General features: G+C 41.3%; 1 long non-coding RNA gene across 1 annotated transcript in view; it reads left to right on the top strand.

Moving 5' to 3' along the window:
* LOC104969230 (uncharacterized) overlaps window positions 1-25437 on the top strand; it is a 46123-nt gene extending 20686 nt beyond the window's left edge. The window contains exon 2 of the long non-coding RNA XR_003035678.2: window positions 25309-25437. This is a non-coding gene — a long non-coding RNA (uncharacterized lncRNA). The remainder of the gene's footprint in view (window positions 1-25308) is intronic.
* The last annotated feature ends 1747 nt before the right edge of the window (window positions 25438-27184 follow it).

Genomic DNA, 27184 nt, shown 5'->3' on the forward strand with positions numbered 1-27184 from the left:
ACTAGTGTCTATAAGGAGAAATCTATACACAGGCACACAGGGAGAACTCTGTGAGAAGACAGAGGCAGAGACTGCAGTGATGCCACAAACCAAGGAATGTCAAGGGTTAACAGCAACCACCGGAAACCAGAAGAGGCCAAGAAGCATTCTTCCCTAGAGTGTTTGGAGGGAGCATAGCCCTGCCAGCACCTTGGTTTTGGACTTTGAGCCTTTAGAACTGTGAGTTTATGTTGCTTTAAGCCTCCCAGTTTGTGGGAATTTGTTGCGACAGCCCTAGGAAAGAGAGGGTATCAGTACTGAGGGAAATGTTTTGGGCTCCCATTTAAGCATCCAGGGTTAGGCTTGTTAGCCATAGAACACTCATTTCTATATTTTCAATCCACTGAGTAATAACCTCCCAAAGAGATCATGGGTATTTGCCTACTGACTTAGTGATGCTGGAGGTGTGTATGTGTGTGTGTGTTGGGGGGTGGTGGTGGTGGGGACACAGTTCTGAGATTAATGAGAGCCTTCATGGTGATGACTGTATATTCAGGGTCACAGAACGCCACAGAAACACTCAGAAGAGGCAGGGGGGTACACAGTAGGACTGAGGAAAAGGGCTGCTGCATTTCATCTGTCCCAGTTCTCCTGTTGAGAGTCTTTCCTTCCCCTTCTCTGTCACAGGAATATAGGTAGTTGTCTTGTTGGGCTGAGATGCAGGGAATTTGGAACTGGCCTAGGAAATTGTTGAACTTTATCAGTCTGTGGTGAATACCTTTTCCTTCATGCCAGCTGTGGACCAGGAGAGAACTTCCAGGGAGATGCTGTGTGCCTCTGTACCTTCCCAGAGAAAGCCAGGTGGTCTCTGTCTCAGTTAATTTTTCCATAGGATGTTCCTGAAAGATGTAGAAGTCCTTTTTCAGCAGAGAATCCCTCCGCCCCCCTTGGCTTCCTTGGTCCTGCATTTCCGTCAGTCACCCCTTCTCTGCCTCTCCTACTCTACGCTCTGACAGTAGCATTTTGAGTAACTCAGGTTCTCCTCTGCTTTCTCCAACCAGAAGGGAAGGTATTCACAGACGGGAATGATAACCCTGGTTCACTGCTCACCACATAACTACTACAGGAAGACTAGAATTCATCTTGAAAGAAGAGATAATACATTATAAGGATGTATACAGTTTTCAGAGCTTCACGACAAGGGTGAAGGGTAGCATGGGTGGAGGTGGATGCAACGGTGGAACTGTATGCTCATTGAATGAGGACTCCTGTAGGAGCCTAGACTATTTGGACTGCTGAGCTTCTGACTCTGTCAGTGCCGTTTTGGTCTTGACCTGCTTATTTATTCTTTTATTGGGCTATGCTAGGTCTTGGTTGCAGTGAATAGGATCTTTAGTTGCAGGATGCAGGATCTTTAGTGGTGGCATGTGGCATCTTCTGGTTGTGGCACTTGAACTCTTATTTGTGGCATGTGGGATCTGGTTCAAGCAAGGAGTCTTAGCCAGTGCACTTCCAGGGAAGTCCCTGTCTTGACACTCTTGAGCAAGGAGAAAGAGGGTTGAATCGTTACACTTCCTAGGTCACTGACTCATTGGTGGGAAAGGTTTTGTTTGTTTGTTTTGAGTTAATGTGTAGGGGAGGTAGGAGGAGAGGGTGGATGGTCAAAGAGAGAACAGCAGAGAGGCAGCCCAGGGGCAGAGAAGGAACCAGAGCAGGTGGCAGGATGAGGATTCTCTACCCTGTGCTCTGAGGCGGCTTCCCTGACCCACAGTGAATGAGTTGGGAGCTGTTAGCACCCGTGAGAAGTCTCCTGCGGGTAATTCCATTCATATGAAATATCCAGAATAGGCACGCCAGAAGTGGTAGAAAGCAGATGAGTGCTTGCCGGAGGCTGGGGGGAGGGGGCCCTGGGGAGTGACAGTGTACTGGGGTTTCCTTTTAGGGTAATAAAAATGGCAGTAGGGTGATAAAAAACTAGGGTCTGGAACCAGTGATTGTGCACATTGTGAGTGTACGAAATGCCACTGAATTGTGCAAGTTTTATGTTATGTGAATTTTCCATCAAAATCCAGAAGCTGAAAATAAATAGCATGCTCCTCTCAAGTCCCTTTGAACCACACTGATGCTGTGGAGGTGGTCTCTGGAAAGATAAAGACTCGTGTGGCCTGGTGGAATTCCCTGGACTGAGTGTTGAGGGAGGGTGGGGGTCCTGACTCTTTCACCTGCTCCTGTCCGCAGCCCCTCCTTAGAGACCCATGGGGTTGCCAAGAAGTTAAGAGCATGAGCTTTCAGCATGGGCTTTAATCTAAGTGTGAATTCTAGCCTAGCCACTGCTAGCAGTGTGACTCTTGGTGTTATAGGACCCCTTTGAGCCTTGGCTTCCTCACTTTAAAATGGAGGTGACAATCTACCTCACAGGGTTTTTGTTAGCATGAACTATGTGTGTAAAGCATCTAACACAATGCAGAGTGCGTGATTACTACTCAAGAAACAGTAGTGGCTGTTAGAGGTAATAACAACCTCTATTATCTTTGGTATCTATCTGAGCTCAGTACTGACTGCCAAGATAAACAGGTAGCAAGAGGTTCTGTCTTTAGCTAAGTCCTCCAAACAGAGTCCCAAACCCCAACATCCCACTTGCAGGATGAGGAGAAAAGAGACTCAGCAACAGTGGGGAGGATATTATTGTCTTAGCTGTGGTTTTGAAGGGGTTGGATAAATAGCATCCTTCTTCCTTACTTAAACCAATAGAAAAATTAGACAAAACCTAAGGAGATAGGTGACCCAAATACCATCTTTATCCCAATCAGACAGATTTTGGAGATTAAAGAGATTTCTTATTGCTGGACAACAGAGTGTGAGTTCTCTTCTGTTACAAAGCTGGATCACTGCAGAGCTGCCCAACCTGGGGCCTGACCTACCAAAAACAAGCAGGACAGAACAGAGGACTGGGCTGGTTGTAGTGAAAGGGGCTGCTTCCCAAAGCCACTGATCAGGGCAGACCCTCCTCCTTGAGGCCAGGAGTGCTGCCCTGGAAAGTGAAAGTGAAAGTCACTCAGTCGTGTCTGACTGTTTGCAACCCCATGGACTATACAGTCCATGGATTTCTCCAGGCCAGAATATTGGAGCAGTGGCCTTTCCCTTCTCCAGCGGATCTTCCCTACCCAGGGATCGAACCCAGGTCTCCTGCATTACAGGTGGATTCTGTACCAGCTAAGCCATAAGGGAAGCCCAAGAATACTAGAGTGGGTAGCCTATCCCTTCTGCAGTGGATCTTCCCAACCCAGGAATAGAACTGGGGTCTCCTGCATTGCAGGTGGATTCTTCACCAACTGAGCTATCAGGGAAGCCAAATGGGAGAAGAATGAGAGGCTCAGAGATGGCTTAACTTTGGATTGGTGTAGGACCCAGGAGTTGTCTCCATGGCCAGGTGGGGACTGCCCTGTGTCTGGATGGCTCTCCGCCTCTTGCCCCATGAGGTCTGACATGGTCACAGGCATTCCAGAGCTAGTGCCTCCTTTCTTTATGTTTAGCAAGGAGTCTTCCCTTACAAAAAGAAATAGAATAGTAAAAATGAAACAAAACAAAAAATGCAAGGAAAAAAAAGACAAAACCTGGAAACAACCTCATTTTGTCCAACATTTGGGGAGTAGTAAGTTATAAAATATCCATTCAACAGAATGCAAAGAAGTCATTTAAAAAGGCTGTTTACAAAGAGTTTGTGATCATGTGGGAATTATATGATAATGGCAAGTGAAAAATAAATGATACAGAATTGTACATATAGTATGAACTCAGCTATATAAAAACCTCCCTAAGATTATACATAGAAAAACTTAAGAATTGAGAGGGAACTTTAGAAATATTAGAAGTGGTTGTCTTTCTGTTTAGTTTTTGATTTTTCTATAGTTTTATAGTTTTCTGTAATAAGCATGTAATTTCTTTTATAATGGAAAAGATCAACTTTATTAAAAAAAATACTATTTTTGAATGGTGTGGGTTACATATTATCAGTCAAAGCAAAAATTTAGAATTTCATAGAGTTATAAGATTCCAGAATGCTAATGCTACAAAAGGACCTGAAGGATTTTCCTAGTTTATGGATTTAAAATATTTTTTTGAGGCGGGGGTCACAGATTCCTCTGAAGATCTCCTGGAAACTGTGACTTCTCTCCTTAGAGCATTTTACATATAAACATACTGTCACATAAGTTGTTTTAATTTCGAGGTACAGAAGCCCTGTTCAGAGTAGCTTTATCAGTGGAGGAAACTGACGGTTTATGTAATTAAAAGCTTTAGAGGTATCAGATGAAGAGGTATCAGATCCAGCACTCCTGGTCTAAGAATTCCTGGTCTAATCCAATCCTCTTATTTGAGAGGTGGGAACTCAGGGACCCAGAAAGAGGTCAGATGCTCCAAGCCATACAGTTGCCTCACTGTCACTCCGCTTCTTATCTCCACACCAAATTCCCTCCAACTTCACATGCAATAGTAGGTCAGAGATGAAGAGGTAATAAGTAGGACCCTTGTCAAATCCTTTGGCTCCTTTAGGACCTAGGACAGATGTGTTTTGATGAAGAGACAGGGCAGACCTTAGTGGAGGGGACTAAAGGGTCCAGAGTGGGAAGGGTGGCTGTGTTGAGACACGGGCTGCATTGAGGTCCCCATCTAAGACAGCCTGAAAGGGAAGTGGTAACAGCGACGAGAGAGGCGGAATGATTTTATTATTCATGCCTGTATCTTAAAGATAATCATCGTAATTTCCCTTCTAAAAAGTCTGCTTGCTCAGAGAAACAGCTGTATTCTAAGAAGCACTTGTTGATGAAGCGTGCAGTAATTGGATTGGAATGTGAGTTATTAAACTGTATGTGGGGTGGCACTTCTTGCCAGGTGTTTAATGATTATGTTCAAATGTGGAGGGCTGGGCTGCTGACTGGAAAGATAATACTCCCAGGGGGAAATTGTTTAACTCTGGATCAGGACATGAGTGGCTTTCCCAGACATCTAAAATAGCCAGACTGAAGAGTCTCTTACAAATCACTTGGTTCAGTTGCCTTGTTTTAGAGACAGGGAAACTGATTCTCATTGTGTGAAAACACACTTGTTGAAGGGTGTACAGTGATCACATGGACAATTAATTGCTCTTTCACTTGTTTTATCATCATATGCAAATATCCCTGGTGGTAGAAGCCATGGCTTGGCTTCTCAATTACCATTTCCTCGTCCTTCTACCTCGAGACATTGGAAAGCTAACTCATCTTTCTTGCAGCTAGGATTCCAGATGCACGATATATTTCCCCAATTCATTGCCCTTTCATGGGGTCTGTCTGCAGCCATGGTTGTTGAGAGTCAAGGTGGTGGAGATGTGTTAAGAGGCAGTTTCAGTGACTGGACTCATATCCCAGTCGGTAGTCACCAGCCTCCAGGGACTTTAGGGGCAGGAATGGCAGCAGGTGGGATTGCAGCTATGGTAGCATGTTATTGAGCTCCCTAGTCCCATGAAGACCCTCTGACTTCTACCCCTTCTAGCCTTCCAGTCCTTTTTTTCCTTTTGAGTAACTAAATCCCTGTATTAAACCTCTTTCTACTTGATCTATCCAAAGTGGCTTTGGTTTCCTGCAGTGAATTTGATACATCCCTCTGTGTTAGTACAAATCACACTTATGGGAGGTAATAATCTTTCTCCTGTGAATCCTGATCTTAGTTTCCTTTGTCCTATAGAATATAGGCCCATTCATGTCATCATAGAATCTTAAGTTCAAGAAACCCAAAACTAACCTTATTATTTTTCCCTCTCAAACTTTCTCTTCCTAGAGACTTCCGTTTGTCCATTTTCATCCCTATTTCCTCTCAGTGACTCAGTTTGGAGGTAGCTTCATCTTTCCTTCAACTGCTCTCATGTGATAATTGTCAGATCTTATTGATTCTATTTTCCTTATTAATTGGGACTGTTGGTTTTAAGTGATTCAGTTATATTGAATTAATGAACCCATATAACTGGAAAGACCAGCATCAGGTGTGGTTAGATCCAGGGGCTCAGAGAAGGCCATCAGGACTTGTTCCATCTCTCTTTCTTCAGACTCTGCTTTCCTGCAGTTTCTCTCCAATGGTGGGCTGGTGGGGCCCTGATAGCTCTAGGTTTACATAATCTTTACATTAAACTTTTTGTCATTTATCTTTTCCATTATTTCCAGAAAAAGTTTTAGAAGGAGTCTTTTTAAGTAAAATTGGATCAGACACTTTTTGAATTGTATCCTTTCCTGTAAAGAAATGTTAAGTCCTGATCTTCAGAATGTGACATTACTTGGAAATAGTTTTGTTGTAGATATAATTGGTTAAGTTATGATGAGGTTATATGGGAGTAGGGTGGACTAGTAATCCAATGTGACTGGTATCCTTATAAGGAGAGAAGAGAGAGAGACACAGACTGGGTAGCTTAAACACAGAAATTACTTTTCTCATAGTTCTGGAGTTTAAAGATCCAAGATTAAGGTGTCAGCCGGGGAATGAAAGTGTGGGACAAAGTGAGAGAGTGGCGTTGAAATATATACATTACCACGTGTAAAATAGATGGCTAATGGGAAGTTGCTGTTTAACACCAAGAGCTCAGCCTGGTGCTCTGTGACATCCTAAAGGGGTGGAATAGTGGGGGTGGGAAGGAGGTTTAAGAGGAAGAGGACATGTGTATACCTATGACTGATTCATGCTGTTGTATGGCAGAAACCAACACCATTGTAAAGGAATTATCCTCAAATTAAAAATAAAAAAAAAGATTAAGGTGTTACAGGTTTGGTTTCTCCTAAGGCCTCCCTCCTGGCTTGCAGATGGCTTCCTTCTCACTGTGTCCTCATATGGCCTTTTCTCTATGCTCACACATCCCTACTGTCTCTTCCTTTTCTTATAAGGACAACTGTCCTATTGAATTAGAGAGCTACCCTAATTGCCTCATTTAACTTAATTGTTTCTTTGAAGCCCATCTCCAAATATGGATATGTGGTTTAGGGGCCACCCATATGATCTCACTAACCTTTACCTTTTTAAAAGGCCCTGTCTCCAAGTATGGTTACATTCTGAGGTGATGGAGGTTCAGACTTCACCATTTGGATTTTGGGGTGAACATGCTTCAGTCCATAATAGCTCTTAAAGTTTTCTATTTTATTTTATTGATATTCATGTGTTTATTTTTAACTCTCCTAAAAGTTGATAAGTTCCTTGGAGGCAGGAAGTGTATCTTGCCTGTATCCTTTTTATATCACATAGAGTTTAATATACTTCTTGAATTTAGTAAATGCTCAGAACCTTTGTTGAATGAATGGGATATAAAGTAATTCTTGATTAGCAAGAATTTCTCATCCTAAACTTTTGGTATAAAAAAGCTATATAGTGCAGATAGTATTGGACTTGATGTCTAAGATCCAGGCTTTTTTCTCAACTCTGTCTCTTTTCTAGATGCAGTCTTGAACAGGTCTGTCATCTGGGCCTCAGTTTCCTCATCTGTAAAACAGGAATGATAATGCTTTCATGTTTCTACAAGGTTGATTATGAGTATTAATGAAATAAGCTAGTCACTCAGAAAATATTTGGGGCACCTACTGTATACCAGGCACTGTTCTAGGCATGTGGGATGCAGTGGTACACAAGCTAGGTCCTCATGGTTCTGCTGGGGGAACAGGTGATTAACAAGATCACCAGTGCAGAAAATAATTTCAGAACGTGCTCATTTCTACATAGGGATGTCATAGTGAAGGCTTATTTCCTAGGAAGTAGAGTCTCTCTGGGGAGATGACATTTGAGCCAAGATATGAATAACAAGTGGCTCTTCCCTGGGAAAGTGCATTTCAGGCAGAGGGAGGAGCAGAGGTCCTGATGGGGGAGGGAGAGTGTGTGAATACCCACGTGAACCAGCAGAGTAATGAAATTTAAAATGTGAGGGTTAGTCAATGTGCAAGGCCTTCTGGGCATCACAGGAAGACCTGTTGGGATTTTGGGAGTTGGGATTTTGTCCCTGACTCAACCACAAGTACAGTTGGGCCATCACTTCCACCGTGTGTGACCTGTGGCACATCATTGTCTCAAGTGGCTCCCTTCTCCTCCCTGCCTGGCTGCCAGCACCGGGAGACCACGTGGATGAAGGAAGGCACTTAAGAAATATGAAGTGCTGTACAATTTTCAGGTGGTATCATTATTTGAAAACACGTTACCCACAGTTAAGGGATTTGGACTTTGGAGGCAGCAGCTACCTTGTTGATCAGATTTTCTGAGGAGAGCTGCAGTCACCCCCTTAGGGCTCCAAATGCTGTGTCAGGTTTTTCAAAGCCAATTGATAACAATTAAGTAGATGCCATGTTCTGCAAGCTGTCTTTTGTGAGAGTTGAATTCTAGCTTTCTTTCCTAGTGAGCCTCTGTACATAAGACTTGCTATGGGCAGTCACCTTGTTGGAGCTTTTGAATGCCTCTGAAACTATACTAGGGTCAAGTCATTTGATGTGTGTGGGTGTTATCTGCATTGCAAGAGAATATTCTAGAAAAGTGCCTTTTGCTCATGTATTTTTAAGCATTCCCCTACCACCAGAATTGATGTGATTCAATCCTATACACTTGAGTTGTGAAACTGGACCCAAGACAGATAGGAATGACATAGTAACAGAATGTTCTTTAAAGAAGAGCTGATTACTTCAAGCTTTTGGTAGTAAAGTGTTTCCTTTGAACTTATTCCCCGGTTTCTCACCCCTTCCCTGTGAACCATGTCCCCACAATTCCTACCCCCAACCTCATCTGCTTTATGCTTAAACTTCCATGACTTAAGCATCCTTGGGTGTGCATGGACTTCTTATTACTGCTCACTCTGAAGGCTGCCAATGCCAAGGTCTTTAAGATAATGGCTGTGAATGCTGGAAGGTCATTGCTGAGAGGGCTGAGAGAGTCATGGAACTGTCAGGAAAAGGGAGCCCCGCTTTTCATTGTTATCTGTGATGAAGGAAGTAAGACATCCCGGGTCAGTTTTACCAAGTCTGAGACAACAAGGGTTGAGCTAAAAACCTTCGTGGGTGATGCTTTGGCTGCTGGAAGTTTGAAACAGTCACCTTCTGTCTGTGTTTCTAACTACTCCCTCTGTGTCTATGGTTGGACTCTTGGTCTCTATCTGTTTCTTTCTGTCTCTCTCTTGCTCTTCTCTGTCCCCTTCATCCCTGATTGATTTGCCTCATTGGAATAAAGTTCTGTTCCACTAGTGGGGTTCCATAATTGAAACTCTGGGGCATATCACGTGGAACAGGTAATGGTGACTTTTTTCCCCCAAGTCAGGTTATCAATTATAAATGACTAGGCAATCAGAGATCAAAAGAATTGTTTCCCCCAATGAATTAGTGGATTTTGGAATGAGAGGAGATGAAATGGAGCTAATAGGCATTTTTAGAAGAGGAGGTTGAGGGGTTTGGAGCTGGAGGTCTGAAACTCAGGACTGTGGACACGTCTGTGAGCTCTGGTGTCAGAGTTTTGGACAGCCTGTGTGCAAAGCTGGGGGTGGGGGGAGGGTGGGTGGCAATGTGCACTGGGATGACCCGGAAGCCTAGGTATCGGGGAAGCTAGTAAGCCGGGGGTGTGAGTGGCCTCTGCAGTCTGAAGGGCTGCTAAGAACCTCCCATCCGCTGTTGGGACTGTGTTCTCTCTGCCCCAGCTCCCCTCTGCCATGCTCCCCAAGTGGAGTGGGATTGTGATTTCCAGAGGAGTGAAGTGGGGGAGATTCTCTGGACATCCCCAGGAAGAAACATTTTTCTCAAGATGTTATCTTTGCTGTTGCTTACTCTGGGGAGATTGTGACAACTGTTGCGATTGTTCCCTGTCTGCCTCTTTCTGTCTCTCTGTCTCTGTTTTTGTCAGCCTCTGTCTCTGAGTCTGTCTCTCTCGTATGCACACCCTGAACAGTGGTTTTTAGTTCTCAGCACAACCGGAAACCCACATTCTCAGTTACAGAGACAGAAAATCTTGTGGAAGCACATTGGGCTAATTAACGAGGGAAAGTTATTAGTGACTATAACCTTTATAGCTAATCGAACCTATGCCCCCTTCAGTGGAAGCGTGGAGACTTAACCAGTGGAGTGCCAGGGAAGGCCCTAGAAGTGAATTATTTAGAAGTTACTAAAAAATACAGAGTCAATATAGAAAAATCACAAAGTAGATGAAAAGAAAATAAAATTTACTCAGTCTATAATGAATTTCTTTTTTTATGAAATACTACTTTATGAAATTGAAAAAGTGATCTATGAACTATAAAAAAATGTTCAAACACTTCAGAAGAGCATGAAATAGAGTAAATTGCCCTCTCAGTGGACTCCCAGAAAAACAAAATTCTAGACAGAAAGCCCAGAAATTTACTATGATTGTTCAAATGTATATCTCTGTGTATATGAACTTAAAAAAAACCCCACATAAATAGGAATATAATGTACCTACTATTCTGCATCTTATTTTTTTACTTAAGACATTTTGGGCACCTTTTCTTGACAGTACATACAGATGAATACAGCATATATTCCTTAGTTACCACAAGCAATTATGGATACCATGCTAATTTGTGAATAACATTATAAAACAAAGAGAAGCAAAAAAAAAAAAATGGACACTCAGCACTGCTGGGAAATTGTACTTCATTATTCAAGAATCTGTCACATTTATGCTATCTTTGTGGAAGAATTTGACAAATTAATTAATTAGTCTTTTCTCTAACCTAAGCACTCTCACCACACAAAGCCTCCTGCACTCTGCATTCTGTCTTCAATGTCAGCAGAGCCACAACCCACAAACCTTTGTGGCATTCAGACTCAGCCATCTGTTCAAGGGGCAGGAGGTGAGCAGAACTGCTTCCCTGGGGCCTGAATGTTGTTGGTCCGAAAAGCAGGTTTTTAGGGAATGGACTGTGCTTGCTAAAGTTTTGAACACTGATGGACAATGGTGACCGTGTGTTCTCCAAGGAATTTATTCTTTTCTGGCATGTGAGGTCTTCTAAAATATGGGGGCCAGCAAAAGGACCCTTTTTGCCTGTCTCTGGGCAGTACTGTACACTGGTGTGACCACAGTGGTTGTTAAAATGTTGAATTACATCTATACGACTAGTAATAGATGCTGCTCTAAGACCGACCTGAACCCTCCCCAAGACTCTTGCTACCCCAACCCTCCTTAAAAACCACCTCCCTGTCTTCCCCATGATCCACAACTAAAAGGTTAATGCTAAACACTTTGCTGACAAAGCTATGGTTTTTCCAGTAGTCATGTATGGATGTGAGAGTTGGACTATAAAGAAGGCTGAGCACCGAAGAATGGATGCTTTTGAACTGTGGTGTTGGAGAAGATTCTTGAGAGTCCCTTGGACAGCAAGGAGATCAAACCAGTCAATCCTAAAGGAAATCAGTCCTGAATATTCATTTGAAGGGCTGATGCTGAAGCTGAAATTCCAATACTTTGTCCACCTGATGCAAAGAGCCGACTCATTAGAAAAGACCCTGATGCTGGGAAAGATCAAAGGCAGGAGAAGAGGACAGAGGATGAGATGGTTGGATGGCATCACCAACTCAATGGACATGAGTTTGAGCAAGCTTTGGGAGATGGTGAAGGACAGGGAAGCCTGGTGTGCTGCAGTCCATGGGGTCGCAAACAGTTGGACATAACTGAGTGACTGAACAAAAACATTGAACATAAAGCACATACTATTCTGCATCTTATTTATTTATTTTTTTGGTTTAAGACGTTTTGGCCATCTTTTCCTCAGTACGTAGGGAACACTCCTTTAGAGCTGTTGCCTGTACTTGTTCTGATTGGATGATAGATGAGCCAATCACATTGTTGCTGCTGCTGCTGCTAAATCGCTTCAGTTGTGTCCAACTCTGTGCGACCCCAGAGAAGGCAGTCCACCAGGCTCCCCCGTCCCTGGGATTCTCCAGGCAAGAATACTGGAGTGGCTTGCCATTTCCTTCTCCAATGCATGAAAGTGAAAAGTGAAAGTGAAGTCGCTCAGTCGTGTAGGACTCCTAGCAACCCCATGGACCGCAGCCTACCAGGCTCCTCTGCCCATGGGATTTTCCAGGCAAGAGTACTGGAGTGGGGTGCCATTGCCTTTTCCGATCACATTGTTAGATATAAGTAAATAACCAATGAAAACTGTGCCCTTCTGTAGAGTCAGGTTTTTTGAAGAGAGACCAGTGATGATGGGAACAAGTGGGTTCTATTAGAAGACAAAGCCAAGGTAATGGCTGGGATGCTACAGGTAAACTCCATTTGACCAGGGGGCACATGGTGGCCACCTTAACCACTTTGGTTTCCTCAGAACAAACATCTTTGGCAGGAACCTGGGAGCAAGGCAAACTGGAGTCATGAAGAGTGGTTAATGGTTAATTAACTTGAGGCTGATGCTTAGGATCTTAAAAACATCCTGCCTGAGACCAAGAGTAAAACATTTAGAAAGACATAAAGTTGATGCCAATTTTTCCTTATTTGTTTGCAACTCAAGTAAATAAGCCCTGCTTTCTTTCTTGAGAAACCTGTCATTTGGTAGGTTGAATTTAATTGGATAGGTTTGGTGAAAGTAGAAAAAGTTTTTTTTTTCTCTGTCCCTTCTTCTAAGTAATATTCCATTGTGTGTGTGTGTGTGTATGTGTGTGTGTGTGTGTGTGTGTGTGTGTGCGTATCTCACATCTTATTTACCCATTCATCTATTGGTGGACACTGGGTTGCTTCCCTATCTTAGTTATTGTAAATAATGCTGCAATGAACATAGAGGTGTATATAACTTCTCTAATTAGTGTCTTCATTTTCTTCAGATAAATACCCAGGAGTGAAATTGCTGGGTCATGTGGTAGTTCTATGTTTAATTTTTTTGAGGAACTCCTATACTGCTTTCCACAGTGGCTGCACCAATTTACATTCCCATGAACAATGCATGAGGGTTCCCTTTTCTCCACATCCCTGCCAACATGTTTAATCAGATGCTCTGCCCATTTTTAGAATGAGGGTTTTTTTTTTTTTTGATGTTGAGTTGTATGAGTTCTTTGTATATTTTGAATATTAACTTCTTATAGATATATTATTTGCAAGTATCTTCTCCCATTCAGTAGGTAGCTTTTTCATTTGTTGGTTTCCCTGGTTTTGTGAAAGCTTTTTAGTTTGATATAGAACCATTTGTTTATTTTTGCTTTTGTTTCCCTTAGGTGAGGAGACACATGAAAAATAATCACTAAAACTGATGTCAAAGAGCATCCTGCCCATGTTTTCTTCTAATTTCTTCTACTAAATACCTTCTTGAATATTCTCTGAACTCTTAAAAGCTCTACAGAAATAATCTCTAGGTTGAGTAGCAGGCCTAATCATTGGGCACCTCTGACTTAACGGATTTTCCAGACTATGGGACAGATAATGGTCATTGCCACAGGCTTCTGGTATGAGCATCTAAAAGCAGATGGACAACACAGTGAATATAACCAGTATTTTAAAATAACTATGAATGGAATGCAACCTTTAAAAATTGTGAATCACTGTGTTGTACACCTAAAACTTACCTAATATTGTACACTGGCTATACCTCAATGAAAAATAAACAACAACAAAGTCTAACTTTAAAAGACCAGGTTCTAGGCTTCCCAGGTGGCCCAGTGGATAAGAATCCACCTGTCAATGCAGGAGATACAGATTCGATCCCTTTTCTGGGGAGATTCCACATGCTGTGATGGGGCAGCTGAGCCCGTGTGCCACAGCTACTGAGCCTGTACTCTAGAGCTGCAGACCCCAACAAAAGAAGCCACCACACACCCCAACAAAGAGTAGTCCCTGCTTGCCACAACTATAGGAAGCTTGCACAAAGCAATGAAGACCCAGTGCAGCCAAAAAAAAACAAACAAGAAAAAATGAATAATAAAAAAAAGACAGATGGGATGTCTCTCTCTTCTGTCCTCCTCTTCCTCCTTCTCCCCATCTTCTCCTCCTTCCTCTCCCCTCTTCTCTCCCACCTGTCTCTGTAGACCCATATACTGTACGCCTGGTGGTGTGGGTTACTTTAAAGGAATATGGTAGCTCTACGACAGGCCTGTGTATAATAGGACAAAGAAGAAATTCCTAGAAAATAGACACTGGCCAAACAAAACAACAGGGTCCATAACAGTTGGGTTTGATAAGACAGGGTTCTAATCAGGCCCTGTTACTTACTTGCTATTTGAACTTGAGCCAGTTAATCCCTTTCTCTGGAACTCAGGGTGTTCATCCTTGAAATGAGACATTTGGCCTGATTGATTCTAGAATTCCTTTAGGGTTCTTCAGTGTGCTAGTGGTAAAACTAAGGCTTCAAACCAGGACTTCTGTTTCATGCACATCTCCTCTGGCTAGCAGCCATCTCCAGTCCAGTGAGTTCCCTGTCTTCAGCCTTTGCTCCACAGGGCCAGGATAAAGATATTAACCTTAGCTGTTAACTTCCAAGGAAGATTGTGTACATTTCTTGATTTATGTTATAGGTAAAATGTGAATCATGAGGACTCATTTTTCCCTATTGACTTTGTGATTACCTGTGATTTCAGAATTTTTTTTTTTTCTTCAGAGAATTCAGAGAATGTGAGATATTGGAAAGTCATTTGTCCGGGAGTTCTTAATCCAGATTGTGTGAACTGCTGGGGTCTGAGAACATGCAGAAATTACAGGAAGAATGTTGTGTGTATGTACATGTATCAGTCTATGGAGAGGATTAATTGATTTATTTTTGACATAATACAAACTGCTTTTTAAAAAAAATTGAATTTAAATTTTTTAAACACCAAAAGCATTTTGTATTGGGGTAAAGTCAGTTAACAATGTTGTGATAGTTTCAGGTGAACAGTGAAGTGACTCAGCCATAAATATACATGTATCCATTCTCCCCCAAACGCCCTTTCCATACAGGCTGGCACATAACATTGAGCAGAGTTCCATGTGCTATACAGTAGGTTTTTGGTGGTTAGAGGATTAATTTTTAAAGCCAATTTATTTTAATCTCAGATATATTTTACATTGAAAAGATGTGCAGGTTAAATATTCAATTTGATGAGTTTCTGCAAATACATAACTGGAGCAACCACCATGCAAAACAGGATATAAAACATTTCCATCACTTCAGAGGTCATTCCTTGTGCCCCTTCCCAGTTACTCTTTCTCCTGCCCCCTCCCCTGGAAACCACTTTCTGACTTCTGTCACCATAGATATTTTCTTTTTTTAGAATTTCATATGAATGGAATAATAAAGTCTTTACTTTTGGGCATGTATGTGGCATCTTTTGCTCTGCACAATGTTTTTGAGACTCATCCATGGATCTTTGTGTATATGAGAGTTCTTTCATATAGCTGAGTATTTTTCAATTGTATAAGTATATAATAATTTGTTTATCCCTTTACTTTTGATCAGTATTTGAATTATTTCCATTTTGCACTATTATGAATAAGGATTCCATGAATATACTTTTGAGTACTTATAATGAGTCTTTTTGTATACTTATACTTTCAAGAGAAACCGAAGTAAGACGGTAGATGTTGCAAGAGGGCATCAGAGGGCAAACACACTGAAACCATACTCACAGAAAACTAGTCAATATAATCACACTAGGACCACAGCCTTGTCTAACTCAATGAAACTAAGCCATGCCCGTGGGGCAACCCAAGACGGGCGGGTCATGGTGGAGAGATTTGACAGAATGTGGTCCACTGGAGAAAGGAATGGCAAACCACTTCAGTATTCCTGCCTTGAGAACCCCATGAACAGTATGAAAAGGCAAAATGATAGGATACTGAAAGTGAAACTCCCCAGGTCAGTAGGTGCCCAATATGCTACTGGAGATCAGTGGAGAAATAACTCCAGAAAGAAAGAAGGGATGGAGCCAAAGCAAAAAGAATACCCAGCTGTGGATGTGACTGGTGATAGAAGCAAGGTCCGATGCTGTAAAGAGCAATATTGCATAGGAACCTGGAATGTCAGGTCCATGAATCAAGGCAAATTGGAAGTGGTCAAACAGGAGATGGCAAGAGTGAATGTTGACATTCTAGGAATCAGCAAACTGAAATAGACCGGAATGGGTGAATTTAACTCAGAGGACCATTATATCTACTACTGCGGGCAGGAATCCCTCAGAAGAAATGGAGTGGCCATCATAGTCAATAAAAGAGTCCAAAATGCAGTACTTGGATGCAATCTCAAAAATGACAGAATGATCTCTGTTCGTTTCCAAGGCAAACCATTCAATATCACAGTACTCCAAGTCTATGCCCCAACCAGTAACGCTGAAGAAGCTGAAGTTGAACGGTTCTATGAAGACCTAGAAGACCTTTTAGAACTAACACCCAAAAAAGATGTCCTTTTCATTATAGGGGACTAGAATGCAAAAGTAGGAAGTCAAGAAACACCTGGAGTAACAGGCAAATTTGGCCTTGGAATACGGAATGAAACAGGGCAAAGACTGATAGAGTTTTGCCAAGAAAATGTACTGGTCATAACAAACACCCTCTTCCAACAACACAAGAGAAGACTCTATACATGGACATCACCAGATGGTCAACACCAAAATCAGATTGATTATATTCTTTGCAGCCAAAGATGGAGAAGCTCTATACAGTCAGCAAAAACAAGACCGGGAGCTGACTGTGGCTCAGACCATGAACTCCTTATTGCCAAATTCAGACTTAAATTGAAGAAAGTAGGGAAAACCACTAGACCATTCAGGTATGACCTAAATCAAATCCCTTATGATTATACAGTGGAAGTGAGAAATAGATTTAAGGGCCTAGATCTGATAGATAGAGTGCCTGATGAACTATGGAATGAGGTTCATGACATTGTACAGGAGACAGGGATCAAGACCATTCCCATAGAAAAGAAATGCAAAACAGCAAAATGGCTGTCTGGGAAGGCCTTACAAATAGCTGTGAAAAGAAGAGAAGCTAAAAGCAAAGGAGAAAAAGAAAGATATAAACATCTGAATGCAGAGTTCCAAAGAATAGCAAAAAGAGATAAGAAAGCCTTCTTCAGCGATCAGTGCAAAGAAATAGAGGAAAACAACAGAATGGGTAAGACTAGGGGTCTCTTCAAGAAAATCAGAGATACCAAAGGAACATTTCATGCAAAGATGGGCTCGATAAAGGACAGAAATGGTATGGACCTAACAGAAGCAGAAGATATTAAGAAGAGATGGCAAGAATACACAGAAGAACTGTACAAAAAAGAGCTTCATGACCCAGATAATCACGATGGTGTGATCACTGACCTAGAGCCAGACATCCTGCAATGTGAAGTCAAGTGGGCCTTAGAAAGCATCACTATGAACAAAGCTAGTGGAGGTGATGGAATTCCAGTTGAGCTATTCCAAATCCTGAAAGATGATGCTGTGAAAGTGCTGCACTCAATATGCCAGCAAATTTGGAAAACACAGCAGTGGCCACAGGACTGGAAAAGGTCAGTTTTCATTCCAATCCCAAAGAGGGCAATGCCAAAGAATGCTCAAACTACCACACAATTGCACTCATCTCCCACTCTAGTAAAGTAATGCTCAAAATTCTCCAAGCCAGGCTTCAGCAATATGTGAACTGTGAACTTCCTGATGTTCAAGCTGGTTTTAGAAAAGGCAGAGGAACCAGAGATCAAATTGCCAACATCCGCTGGATCATGGGAAAAGCGAGAGAGTTCCAGAAAAACATCTATTTCTGCTTTATTGACTATGCCAAAGCCTTTGACTGTGTGGATCACAATAAACTGTGGAAAATTCTGAAAGAGATGGGAATATCAGACCACCTGATCTGCCTCTTGAGAAATTTGTATGCAGGTCAGGAAGCAACAGTTAGAACTGGACATGGAACAACAGACTGGTTCCAAATAGGAAAAGGAGTTCGTCAAGGCTGTATATTGTCACCCTGTTTATTTAACTTATATGCAGAGTACATCATGAGAAACGCTGGACTGGAAGAAACACAAGCTGGAATCAAGCTTGTCGGGAGAAATATCAATAACCTGAGATATGCAGATGACACCACCCTTATGGCAGAAAGTGAAGAGGAACTCAAAAGCCTCTTGATGAAAGCGAAAGTGGAGAGTGAAAAAGTTGGCTTAAAGCTCTACATTCAAAAAACGAAGATCATGGCATCCGGTCCCACCACTTCATGGGAAATAGATGGGGAAACAGTGGAAACAGTGTCAGACTTTATTTTTCTGGGCTCCAAAATCACTGCAGATGGTGATTGCAGCCATGAAATTAAAAGACGCTTACTCCTTGGAAGGAAAGTTATGACCAACCTAGATAGCATATTCAAAAGCAGAGACATTACTTTGCCAACAAAGGTTCGTCTAGTCAAGGCTATGGTTTTTCCTGTGGTCATGTATGGATGTGAGAGTTGGACTGTGAAGAAAGCTGAGGGCCGAAGAATTGATGCTTTTGAACTGTGGTGTTGGAGAAGACTCTTGAGAGTTCCTTGGACTGCAAGGAGATCCAACCAGTCCATTCTGAAGGAGATCAGCCCTGGGATTTCTTTGGAAGGAATGATACTAAAGCTGAAACTCCAGTACTTTGGCCATCTCATGCGAAGAGTTGACTCATTGGAAAAGACTCTGATGCTGGGAGGGATTGGGGGCAGGAGGAGAAGGGGACTACAGAGGATGAGATGGTTGGATGGCATCACTGACTCGATGGACGTGAGTCTGAGTGAACTCCAGGAGTTTGTGATGGACAGGGAGGCCTGGCGTGCTGCGATTCATGGTGTCGCAAAGAGTCAGACACGACTGGGTGACTGATCTGATCTGATCTGATGCTTTCATTTCTCATGGGTAAATATCCAGGGCAGGGATAGAATTTTAGAACATTTCCATCACCTCAAAAAGAAACCTCATGCCTATTTATACTCACTCCCACACCCTCCCGATTCAGTTCAGTTCAGTCGCTCAGTCATGTCCAACTCTTTGTGACCCCATGAACTGCAGCACGCCAGGCCTCTCTGTCTATCACCAACTCCCGGAGTCTACCCAAACTAATGTCCGTTGTGCCGGTGATGCCATCCAACCATCTCATCTTCTGTCCCCTTCTCCTCCTGCCCTCAGTCTTTCCCAGCATCAGGGTCTTTTCAAATGAGTCAGTTCTTCGCATCAGGTGGCCAAAGTATTGGAGTTTCAGCTTCAACATCAGTCCCTCCAGTGAACACCCAGGGCCAATCTCCTTTAGGCAACCACTAGTCTACTTTGGGCTGCTGTCTATGGGGTCGCACAGAGTCGGACATGACTGAAGTGACTTAGCAGCAGCAATCTACTTTCTGTGTCTATTTGTTTGCCTTTCTGGACATTCTTTAAAAATGGGATTATACAATTCCACATCTCTTTTCATTACTTTCTTTCCTCGTTGTTTGAATGTCAGGTAAAATGTTACCTCTTTCCTCAAACTTTAATATTATTCCCCATTCAGCTCCTTATTTGCTTCCTTTGTAGAACTTACTGCACTTAGTATTTATGTATTTATTTTTGTCTAGTTGCTTTTGTCTGTTGGTGCCATTGGAACATAGTTTCCCTGAGGGCCAGAACCATTTCTGTTTGCTGCTGTCAGATCCCCAGGATCTATCTAGTTCAGCATCTAACACAGAGGAGTGCCCAGTAAATATTTCTTGAGTGAATGAAGGTTTAAAAAAATGTTGCATTTTGAAGAGCAGCTCCAAGCTTTTCCCTTGTAGAGGTCATAAACTACAATAAATATCACTCATAAATTGTCAAAACTCTTCAGCAGCGACTTTCATGTCACAAGGTCCAATGTAGCAAATGTCTGTGTGCTATAAGATTTGGGAAACTGAACAAAGATTGGGGATTGATCTGTAGGCAGCATTTTCCAGCCTGCCGCCATGCCTGTCTGTGGTGCTCTTGGATTGGGGCTTTGTTTGGGGGCATATGGGAGAGTTTTGCTGTCTCCCATTGTTCACATCGTTCTATTAATAGTGTTAGGCTGTTTACTTGGCCTGTGCTGACTGCCAGGCTGCTCTCCTACCTCAGCCCCTTGCTTGTTTCTTCAGAGGTTTTAGTTTGAACAAAAAGTACTTCCTTTGTTCATAGGCCAACTGAGAATTCGAAGCATTTAGAATTTTTTATATACAAGCCACCAGGAAATACTGTCCAAAGTGAATGAAGCTGCAGGAACCTGTAGGAGTTGACAAGCTGACTTTGAGTTGAGCAGAAGCTGGGAAGAAGCCTTTCAGGGATTTTGAATGGAATTATGAGTGCCTTCTGTCTAGGTGGGTACCAATCTGTGAGCATCTGAGTAGAACTCCCTGGTTTGGTACATCTGTACAACATAAGCAGGTTTGAAGAAGCCAAGTACCCTTCTTTTTAAAAAAATTAATTTATTTTAATTGGAGGCTAATTACTTTGCAATATTGTAGCAGTTTTTGCTTTACATTGACATGAATCAGCTATGGGTGTACATGTGTCCTCCACCGTGAACCCCCTTCCCTCCTCCCTTCTCACATGGTTCCTTCTTGAAGCCTTTGCCATTTCTGTGAATCTGGGGAGGGGGTATTGGCCTTAAGGTCCTACATGGGAAATTCCAGTATTTTGTTGACCTCTACATGCACTATCTCTTTTATTCCAGCCTCCCTGGAGATAGGAACTATGATGTTCTTTTTGTAAGATGAATAAGTATATGAAGACGCCCACTCAAGATCCCTCAGCTAGTTACTGGCAGGGTTGGGATTTGAACCTTCTGATTCCAAAACTCCTTTCTTTTTAAAAAAATTATTTTTATTTCTTCTTAATAATAATAATAATGCTTCTTTAAAAATTTAAAATTTTATTTTTATTTTTTTTTCTCTAATTTTATTTTATTTTTAAACTTTACATAATTGTATTAGTTTTGCCAAATATCAAAATGAAAATTTTATTGTAGTAAGGGTACTTTACATGAGATCTAACCCCTTAACAAATGTTTAAGTATACAGTACAGTTCTGTTGACTATAGGTACAGTTGTTAATACAGCAGATATCTAGAATTTGCACATTTTGCTTGACAAAAACTGTATGCCTGTTGATTAGTAACTTCCCATTTTCCACTCTCCCCTGGCAACCATCATTCCACTCTGGTTTTATGAATTTGACTATTTTAGCTACATCATACCTGTGGAATTATGCAGTATTTGTCTTTCTGTAACTGGTTTATTGAGAGAGTGGGCATCCTTGCCTTGTTTCTGATCATCAAGGAAAAGATTTTAGTTTTCCACTTTTATAATGATGTTAGCTGTGGGTTTTTCATATATGGCCTTTATTTTGTTGAGGTGCTTCCTTTCCATTACTAGTTTATTGACAGTTTTTTAAATCATGAATGAGTATTGAATTTTGTCAAATGCTTTTTCTGTATCTATTGAGATGATCATGTGATTTTATCCTTTATTTAATGCAGTGTATCGATTAGTTGATTTTTGTGTGTTGACCCATTCTTGTATCCCAGTGATAAATCCCACTTGGTCGTGATGTATGATCCTTTGACTGTGTCAGTCTCCATTTTCACGACAGGCCTTTTCAGACTTTCTGTTTTTTTTCATAGTAGTATCGGTAGATTGTAAGTTTCTAGGAATTTATGGTTCTTCTAGTTTTATTCTATTGTGATCAGAAAAGATACTTAGTATGACTTTAATCTTAAATTTGTTAAGACTTATTTTATGACCTAATATGTGGCCTATTCTGGAGAAAGTTCTGTGTACACTTGAGAAGAATATATATTTGGCTGCTGTTGGATAGAATGTTCTGTATGTCTTTTAGATCCACTTCATCTATGATGTGTCCAAGTCCTGTTTCCTTATTGATCTTTCATATGGATATTCTATCCATTATTTAAAGTGAAGTATTGAAGTTCCTTACTATTATTGTATTGCTGTCTATTTCACCCTTCAGTTTTGTCAAGTTTTGCTTCATATATTTAAGTGCTCTGATGTTGCTGCTGCTGCTGCTAAGTCACTTCAGTCATGGCCGACTCTGTGCGACCCCATAGACGGCAGCCCCCCAGGCTCCGCCATCCCTGGGAAGGTACATGTAATTGTTGTATCTTCCCAGTGTATTGATCCTCTTATCATTACATTATGTCCTTCTAAGTCTCATATGACAGTTTTTGACTTAAAGTCTGTTTCCTCAATAGTAATTTTTAATAATTAGGTTGATTACTGCCTCCTTAGGGGCCAGATATGGTGACCAACTCTGTAAAGAGCTCAGAAAATGAAAAACAGGAGGTTCTAGTCTATAAGAAACATAAAGTCACTGGAATAATTGTCAGGAGGTCATGTTTTTATGACCATCTATGTGACGTTTGAAATATGACGTGGACTTTCTGAGTCTTAGTTCTGAGGCCAGTAAAATGTGGTAGTAATGTCTATTCACTTCAAAGGGTCATTGAGAAGCTTGAGAGGGAAAATGATCACTCATTCATTCCCCCATAACTACGGATTAAGTGCCAATCATGCATTCGGACTTAGGGCAGATATCAATCCAATGGGGCACATAGAAGCCCCTGCCCCATCACGGAGCTTACAGTTTAGAGAGGGAGACAAAATAAGCGCTTATAACACGAGAAATACTATAGTGAAGGCATAGGGCAATATGGAAATGCCTAGCGTGTATGCCTATCTCCTGAAAGATTCCAGAAAACTTTGTGAACTTTTCAGCATTATTCATGCTACAAGACATAATATAGTCTGTGACATTGTATTGTCTAGTTTCACTCGATTTGTTGAAGCATGCTGTAGTCAACCCAAATTGACCTGGCAATCAGAAATTTATATCTCTGCCAAACAGATGGAATTGAAGGAAAGTTCTGAAGGCATTTTGAGCAAAATATAGGAAGAATAATCCTAACCACAGATGTCATTCAAATTTTGCTGTGAAACAAGGTGTCTGGTTACTGGGTGTAAAGGTTCTAGCCCACGTCTAGGTGTAGGGTAACCTAGTTTTGCTCCTGGTCTGAAGTGTTGTCTGGACAAGTCACTTGTCTCTGCCACAGTGTGTGTCATGAGGGCAGGGATTCTTTTTGGTGTTCTTTTGTTCATGAGGCATCCCAAGAACCTAGAGAGAGGCAAATGATAGTAAGTGTGGAGCAGCTAATAGTTGACTGACTGCTTGATTGTATTTTGGGGCTCTCATTTTTCTTTCCTGAACATAGGAATGGAACTAGAAGGGAATTGAACTGATTTATCTCTTAGCACTCTTTTGATTCTGTAGTTTGAGTCACTAAAAATCATAAAATCCAGTTGAGAGAGCTTAGTCATGTGACAGTGGAAATAGTCTCAATACTTGATAGCCTAGTAGGAGCAACTGAACGTCTAATTGTGATACACATGGTTTTAAATTCTTCAGTTTTTGGCTCTAGCTTTTCAACAGAGTATACCTCTCTCACAAAGGTTTTTCTTTTTCATTTGTTTTTGTGGCATTTTCTGATGAGCTGCCTGAATTTGTTATTTTTGGAATAATAATGGGAAAGGTAAGGAGATAATACATTTATTACTATTACTGCTATGGGAATTTACAACTCTAAAGATATAAGATGACATTTAAAAATAGTTTTCAAGAAAAGTAAAAACAAATAGTTGAATATATATGTTTTTTCTCACAGTAGGTGGCTAACATTGGATTAGCCTGGAGGATGATGGAGTAATTGTTCTTAGCAAGCTCAAATTTTGTTCAATAATATAATTTTAAAAAACCTTTGCTGATACCTGTAATGTTACTGCTACTATATTATGGTATGCTTCTATTCATTCTTATAGATGTGGTAACTGAGACTTAAATGATTTTCCCCAAAGAGAACCTTAGACTGTTGAGTTTGTAACATCTAGGCAGTATTCAATGACTATTAACTATTATTATTGTTATTATTATAATCAAGAGAATAACATGCCCAGTGGGCTTCCCAAGTGGCTCAGAGGTAAAGAATATGCCTGTCAATGCAGAACACGCGGGTACAATCCCTGGGTGGGGAATATCCCTTGGAGAAGGAAATGACAACCCACTCCAGTAGTCTTGCCTGGAGAATCCCATGGGCAGAGGAGCCTGGCAAGCTACAGTCCATAGGGTCTCAAAGAGTCAGACACAACAGTGATTGAGCATTAGCATGGACATACTCAGTGCTTGGCAAAGCTGGGCTACAGAGCCCAATTTGTCTGATATTTTGAGTCCAATAGTGGCATAAAATGCTGTATCCTTAACACCGTATAGTGCGTAAGCATGTTTATTTTATCATATATGCTATATATATGATTTACAATTTTATATTTGGTTTGTACATTTTTTTGTTTCTGCTGTTTATTTTATGTTTTACTATGCTGGGTCTTTGTTGCTGTGCGGGCTTTTCTCTCGCTGCGGCAAGTGGGGGCTACTCTCTAGTTGCGGTGCATGGGCTTCTCATTGCAGTGGCTTCTCTTGTAGTGGAGCACAGGCTCCAGGGTCATTAGGTTCAGCACTTTGCAGCTAGCAGGCTCTAGAGGACCAGCTTAGTAGTTGTGGCACATGCGCTTAGCTGCTTCACGGCAGCTGGGATCTTCCCCGGTCAGGAATTGAACCCATGTCTCCCGCATTGGCAGGAGGATTCTTTACCACTGAGCCACCAGGGAAACCGCAATACCTTTTTTTTTAAAGTGTCTTTTTCTCACTCCCTAGTTTCGTGGAATTATGCCTTGTCAGAGAAGAATGTGCCTTTTAAAAAAAAGTTCAAATACAGTTGACTTCTAATATTACATTTCCTTTCAGGTATACAGCATAGTGATTCAATATTTTATGGAAAATGTACATTGTTAAAGCTCATGTGGTTTGACCCTTTTAATGTGAAAGATATGGGGAAACAAGTCCAGGTTGAATGACTTACTCAAGGTCACTTGGTGAGCTGTGCTAGTGCTATTAAGGATGAGAGCCCAGATTTCCATGCTGTCACCTAGCCCCTCTGGGAGGAGGACAGAGCTGAATGGTGTGTGAGAGCTTGGCCCCTGGAGCCTTCCACGCTGCAGTCCATCTGGGGTGGGGAAGGACTGCCAGAGGAGGCTCGATGACCCTCAGCAGGGCTGAGATAAATGGGCTTTGTTTGACAAGTGCAGAAAACCAGAGCAAGTGGTCAGAGAGCACTGTATGGAAAATGGTCACAGGAGCAAATTTTGTGCATTTATATAATGCACAAAAATGTTTAGTGACATAAAATTATTAATGTGATAGGGTTCTTCTCTTGAGGTGTTCATTTGTCAGTCCTAGAAAGCCCTGTAGGACAAAGTATTAGTGTTAGTTATATCTCCTCCATTTCCTCTGCCTGAAACATCCGTTGTTCTCTCCCTATCCTATTACAGCAGAACCCAGCACTCAGTGATGGAAGGACCTCTGGGTTAAATCCCAGGATAGGGAGAGGAGAGGAGCTGGAGACAACCTACCTTGGTTTGAGACCTGTTTCTGCCACCTCCTGGCTGTGTCCACTTGGGTGAGTCACTTAACCTTTCTGAACCTCTGTTTTCTTCTCTGTAAAATGGGATGATAATGCAATATATTGTGAGGAGTAAATGAAATAATATCTGTGAAATTCTAAGCAAGGTGCCAGGACATAATAAGCCGTCAATGAATGTTAGCTACAGAACAGATAAATCCCAGCTTTATTGAATGTTGCTGTGGTAACTGGGCAAATCAACTTCCTCTCTCTGGAATTCAGATTTTTCAGATGTAAATAAGATGGTTATGATGAAGATTCTTCCTACTTGAATATTCTGTGATTTCAAGCTTGCCCTTGTTCTCCATCAGTAATAATGTCTCCCTTACGAACCCCTTGAAGCCCTGCATGTGGGTCTCTCTTAAAACACCTTTCCGGTCTTTGTTTATAATTAATTTTTATCTGTACCTGCTTGAGAACATGTTTATCCCAATGACCTACCCATAGTAAATGCTCAAAAAATGTTTTTTGAGTAGATGTACAAATAGTAAGGGCTTCCCTGGGGCTCAGTGATAAAGAATCCGCCTGCCAATGCAGGAGATGTGGGTTCAATCCCTGGGTCAGAAAGATCCCCTGGAGAAGGAAATGACAACCCACTCCAGTATTCTTGCCTGGGAAATCCCATGGACAGAGGAGCCTGGCGGGCTGTAGTCCATGGGGGTCACAAAAGAATCAGACACAACTTAATGACTAAACAACAACAACAAATAGTAATTTTTTGGTTCTAGTGCTTCTCAGAATGAGCAGTCAGATAGCTTTGTTCTGCCTTTTTAAGCTTTCTATTATGGAACATTTTGAATACATACATAAGAAGAAAGAATAACAAAATGAGCTGCCATGGACCCTCTACCCAGCAGTGTTAATTATTCAGTGATTCATTCATGAGTAATCTAATTTGATCTAGTCCTCATATTTCACCTCCTCCCTCCAGGCTGCATACATCATATAAAGTATTCGAGCTTCAGCATCAGTCCTCCCAATGAATATTCAGGGTTGATTTCCTTTAGGATTGACTGGTTTGATCTCCTTGAACAGTAATCCTTTAATATCATTGAATATTCATTGTGTTTACATTTCCCTGATTTTCTTACACTGTGTGTGTGTGTGCGTGTGCGTGTATTTACAATTTATTTGAATCAGGACCCAGTTCAGGTACATGCATGGCTTTTGGTTGATGTGTCTGCTGAGTGTCTTTTGAATTGTCTATTTCTCTTTTCAATTCTGTTATTTTTTCCTTTGTGTATTTTGGGATTCTGTCATTAGGTATACACATTTTTATAATTGTTATATATTCTTCATTAATTTAGAAATTTTGTCTCTGGTAACAATTTTTGTCTTAAGGTCTATTTTGTCTGATATTATTATAGCCATTTCAGCTCTCTCTTTTTGCTTGATATTTCTTTTCCAATACTTTTACTTTCAACCTATTTGTGTTTTTGAATCTCATAGACAGTGTATAGTTGGATCATTTAAAAAAGTCCATTTTGCCAAGCTCTGCCTTTTAGAGTGTTTAATTCATTAACATGTAATCACCAAGAAGGTGGAATTTATGCCTGTGACTTTGCTGTTTACTATACAGTTTATATTTTTTTGTTTCTCTGTTCCTCTATTACTGCCTTCTTTTGTGTTAAATATAGATATTTTCTAGAGAACAATTTAAATTTCCTGATGGGTAGTGGTTTCCTTAAACTTCCGGGACTGCTATATCTCCCAGGCCTTCCTGAGGGGCTCTGTGTTTGTGTTGG

The sequence above is a fragment of the Bos taurus genome, chromosome 7 (genome assembly GCF_002263795.3).
Source record: "Bos taurus isolate L1 Dominette 01449 registration number 42190680 breed Hereford chromosome 7, ARS-UCD2.0, whole genome shotgun sequence".
Lineage (NCBI taxonomy): Eukaryota > Metazoa > Chordata > Mammalia > Artiodactyla > Bovidae > Bos > Bos taurus.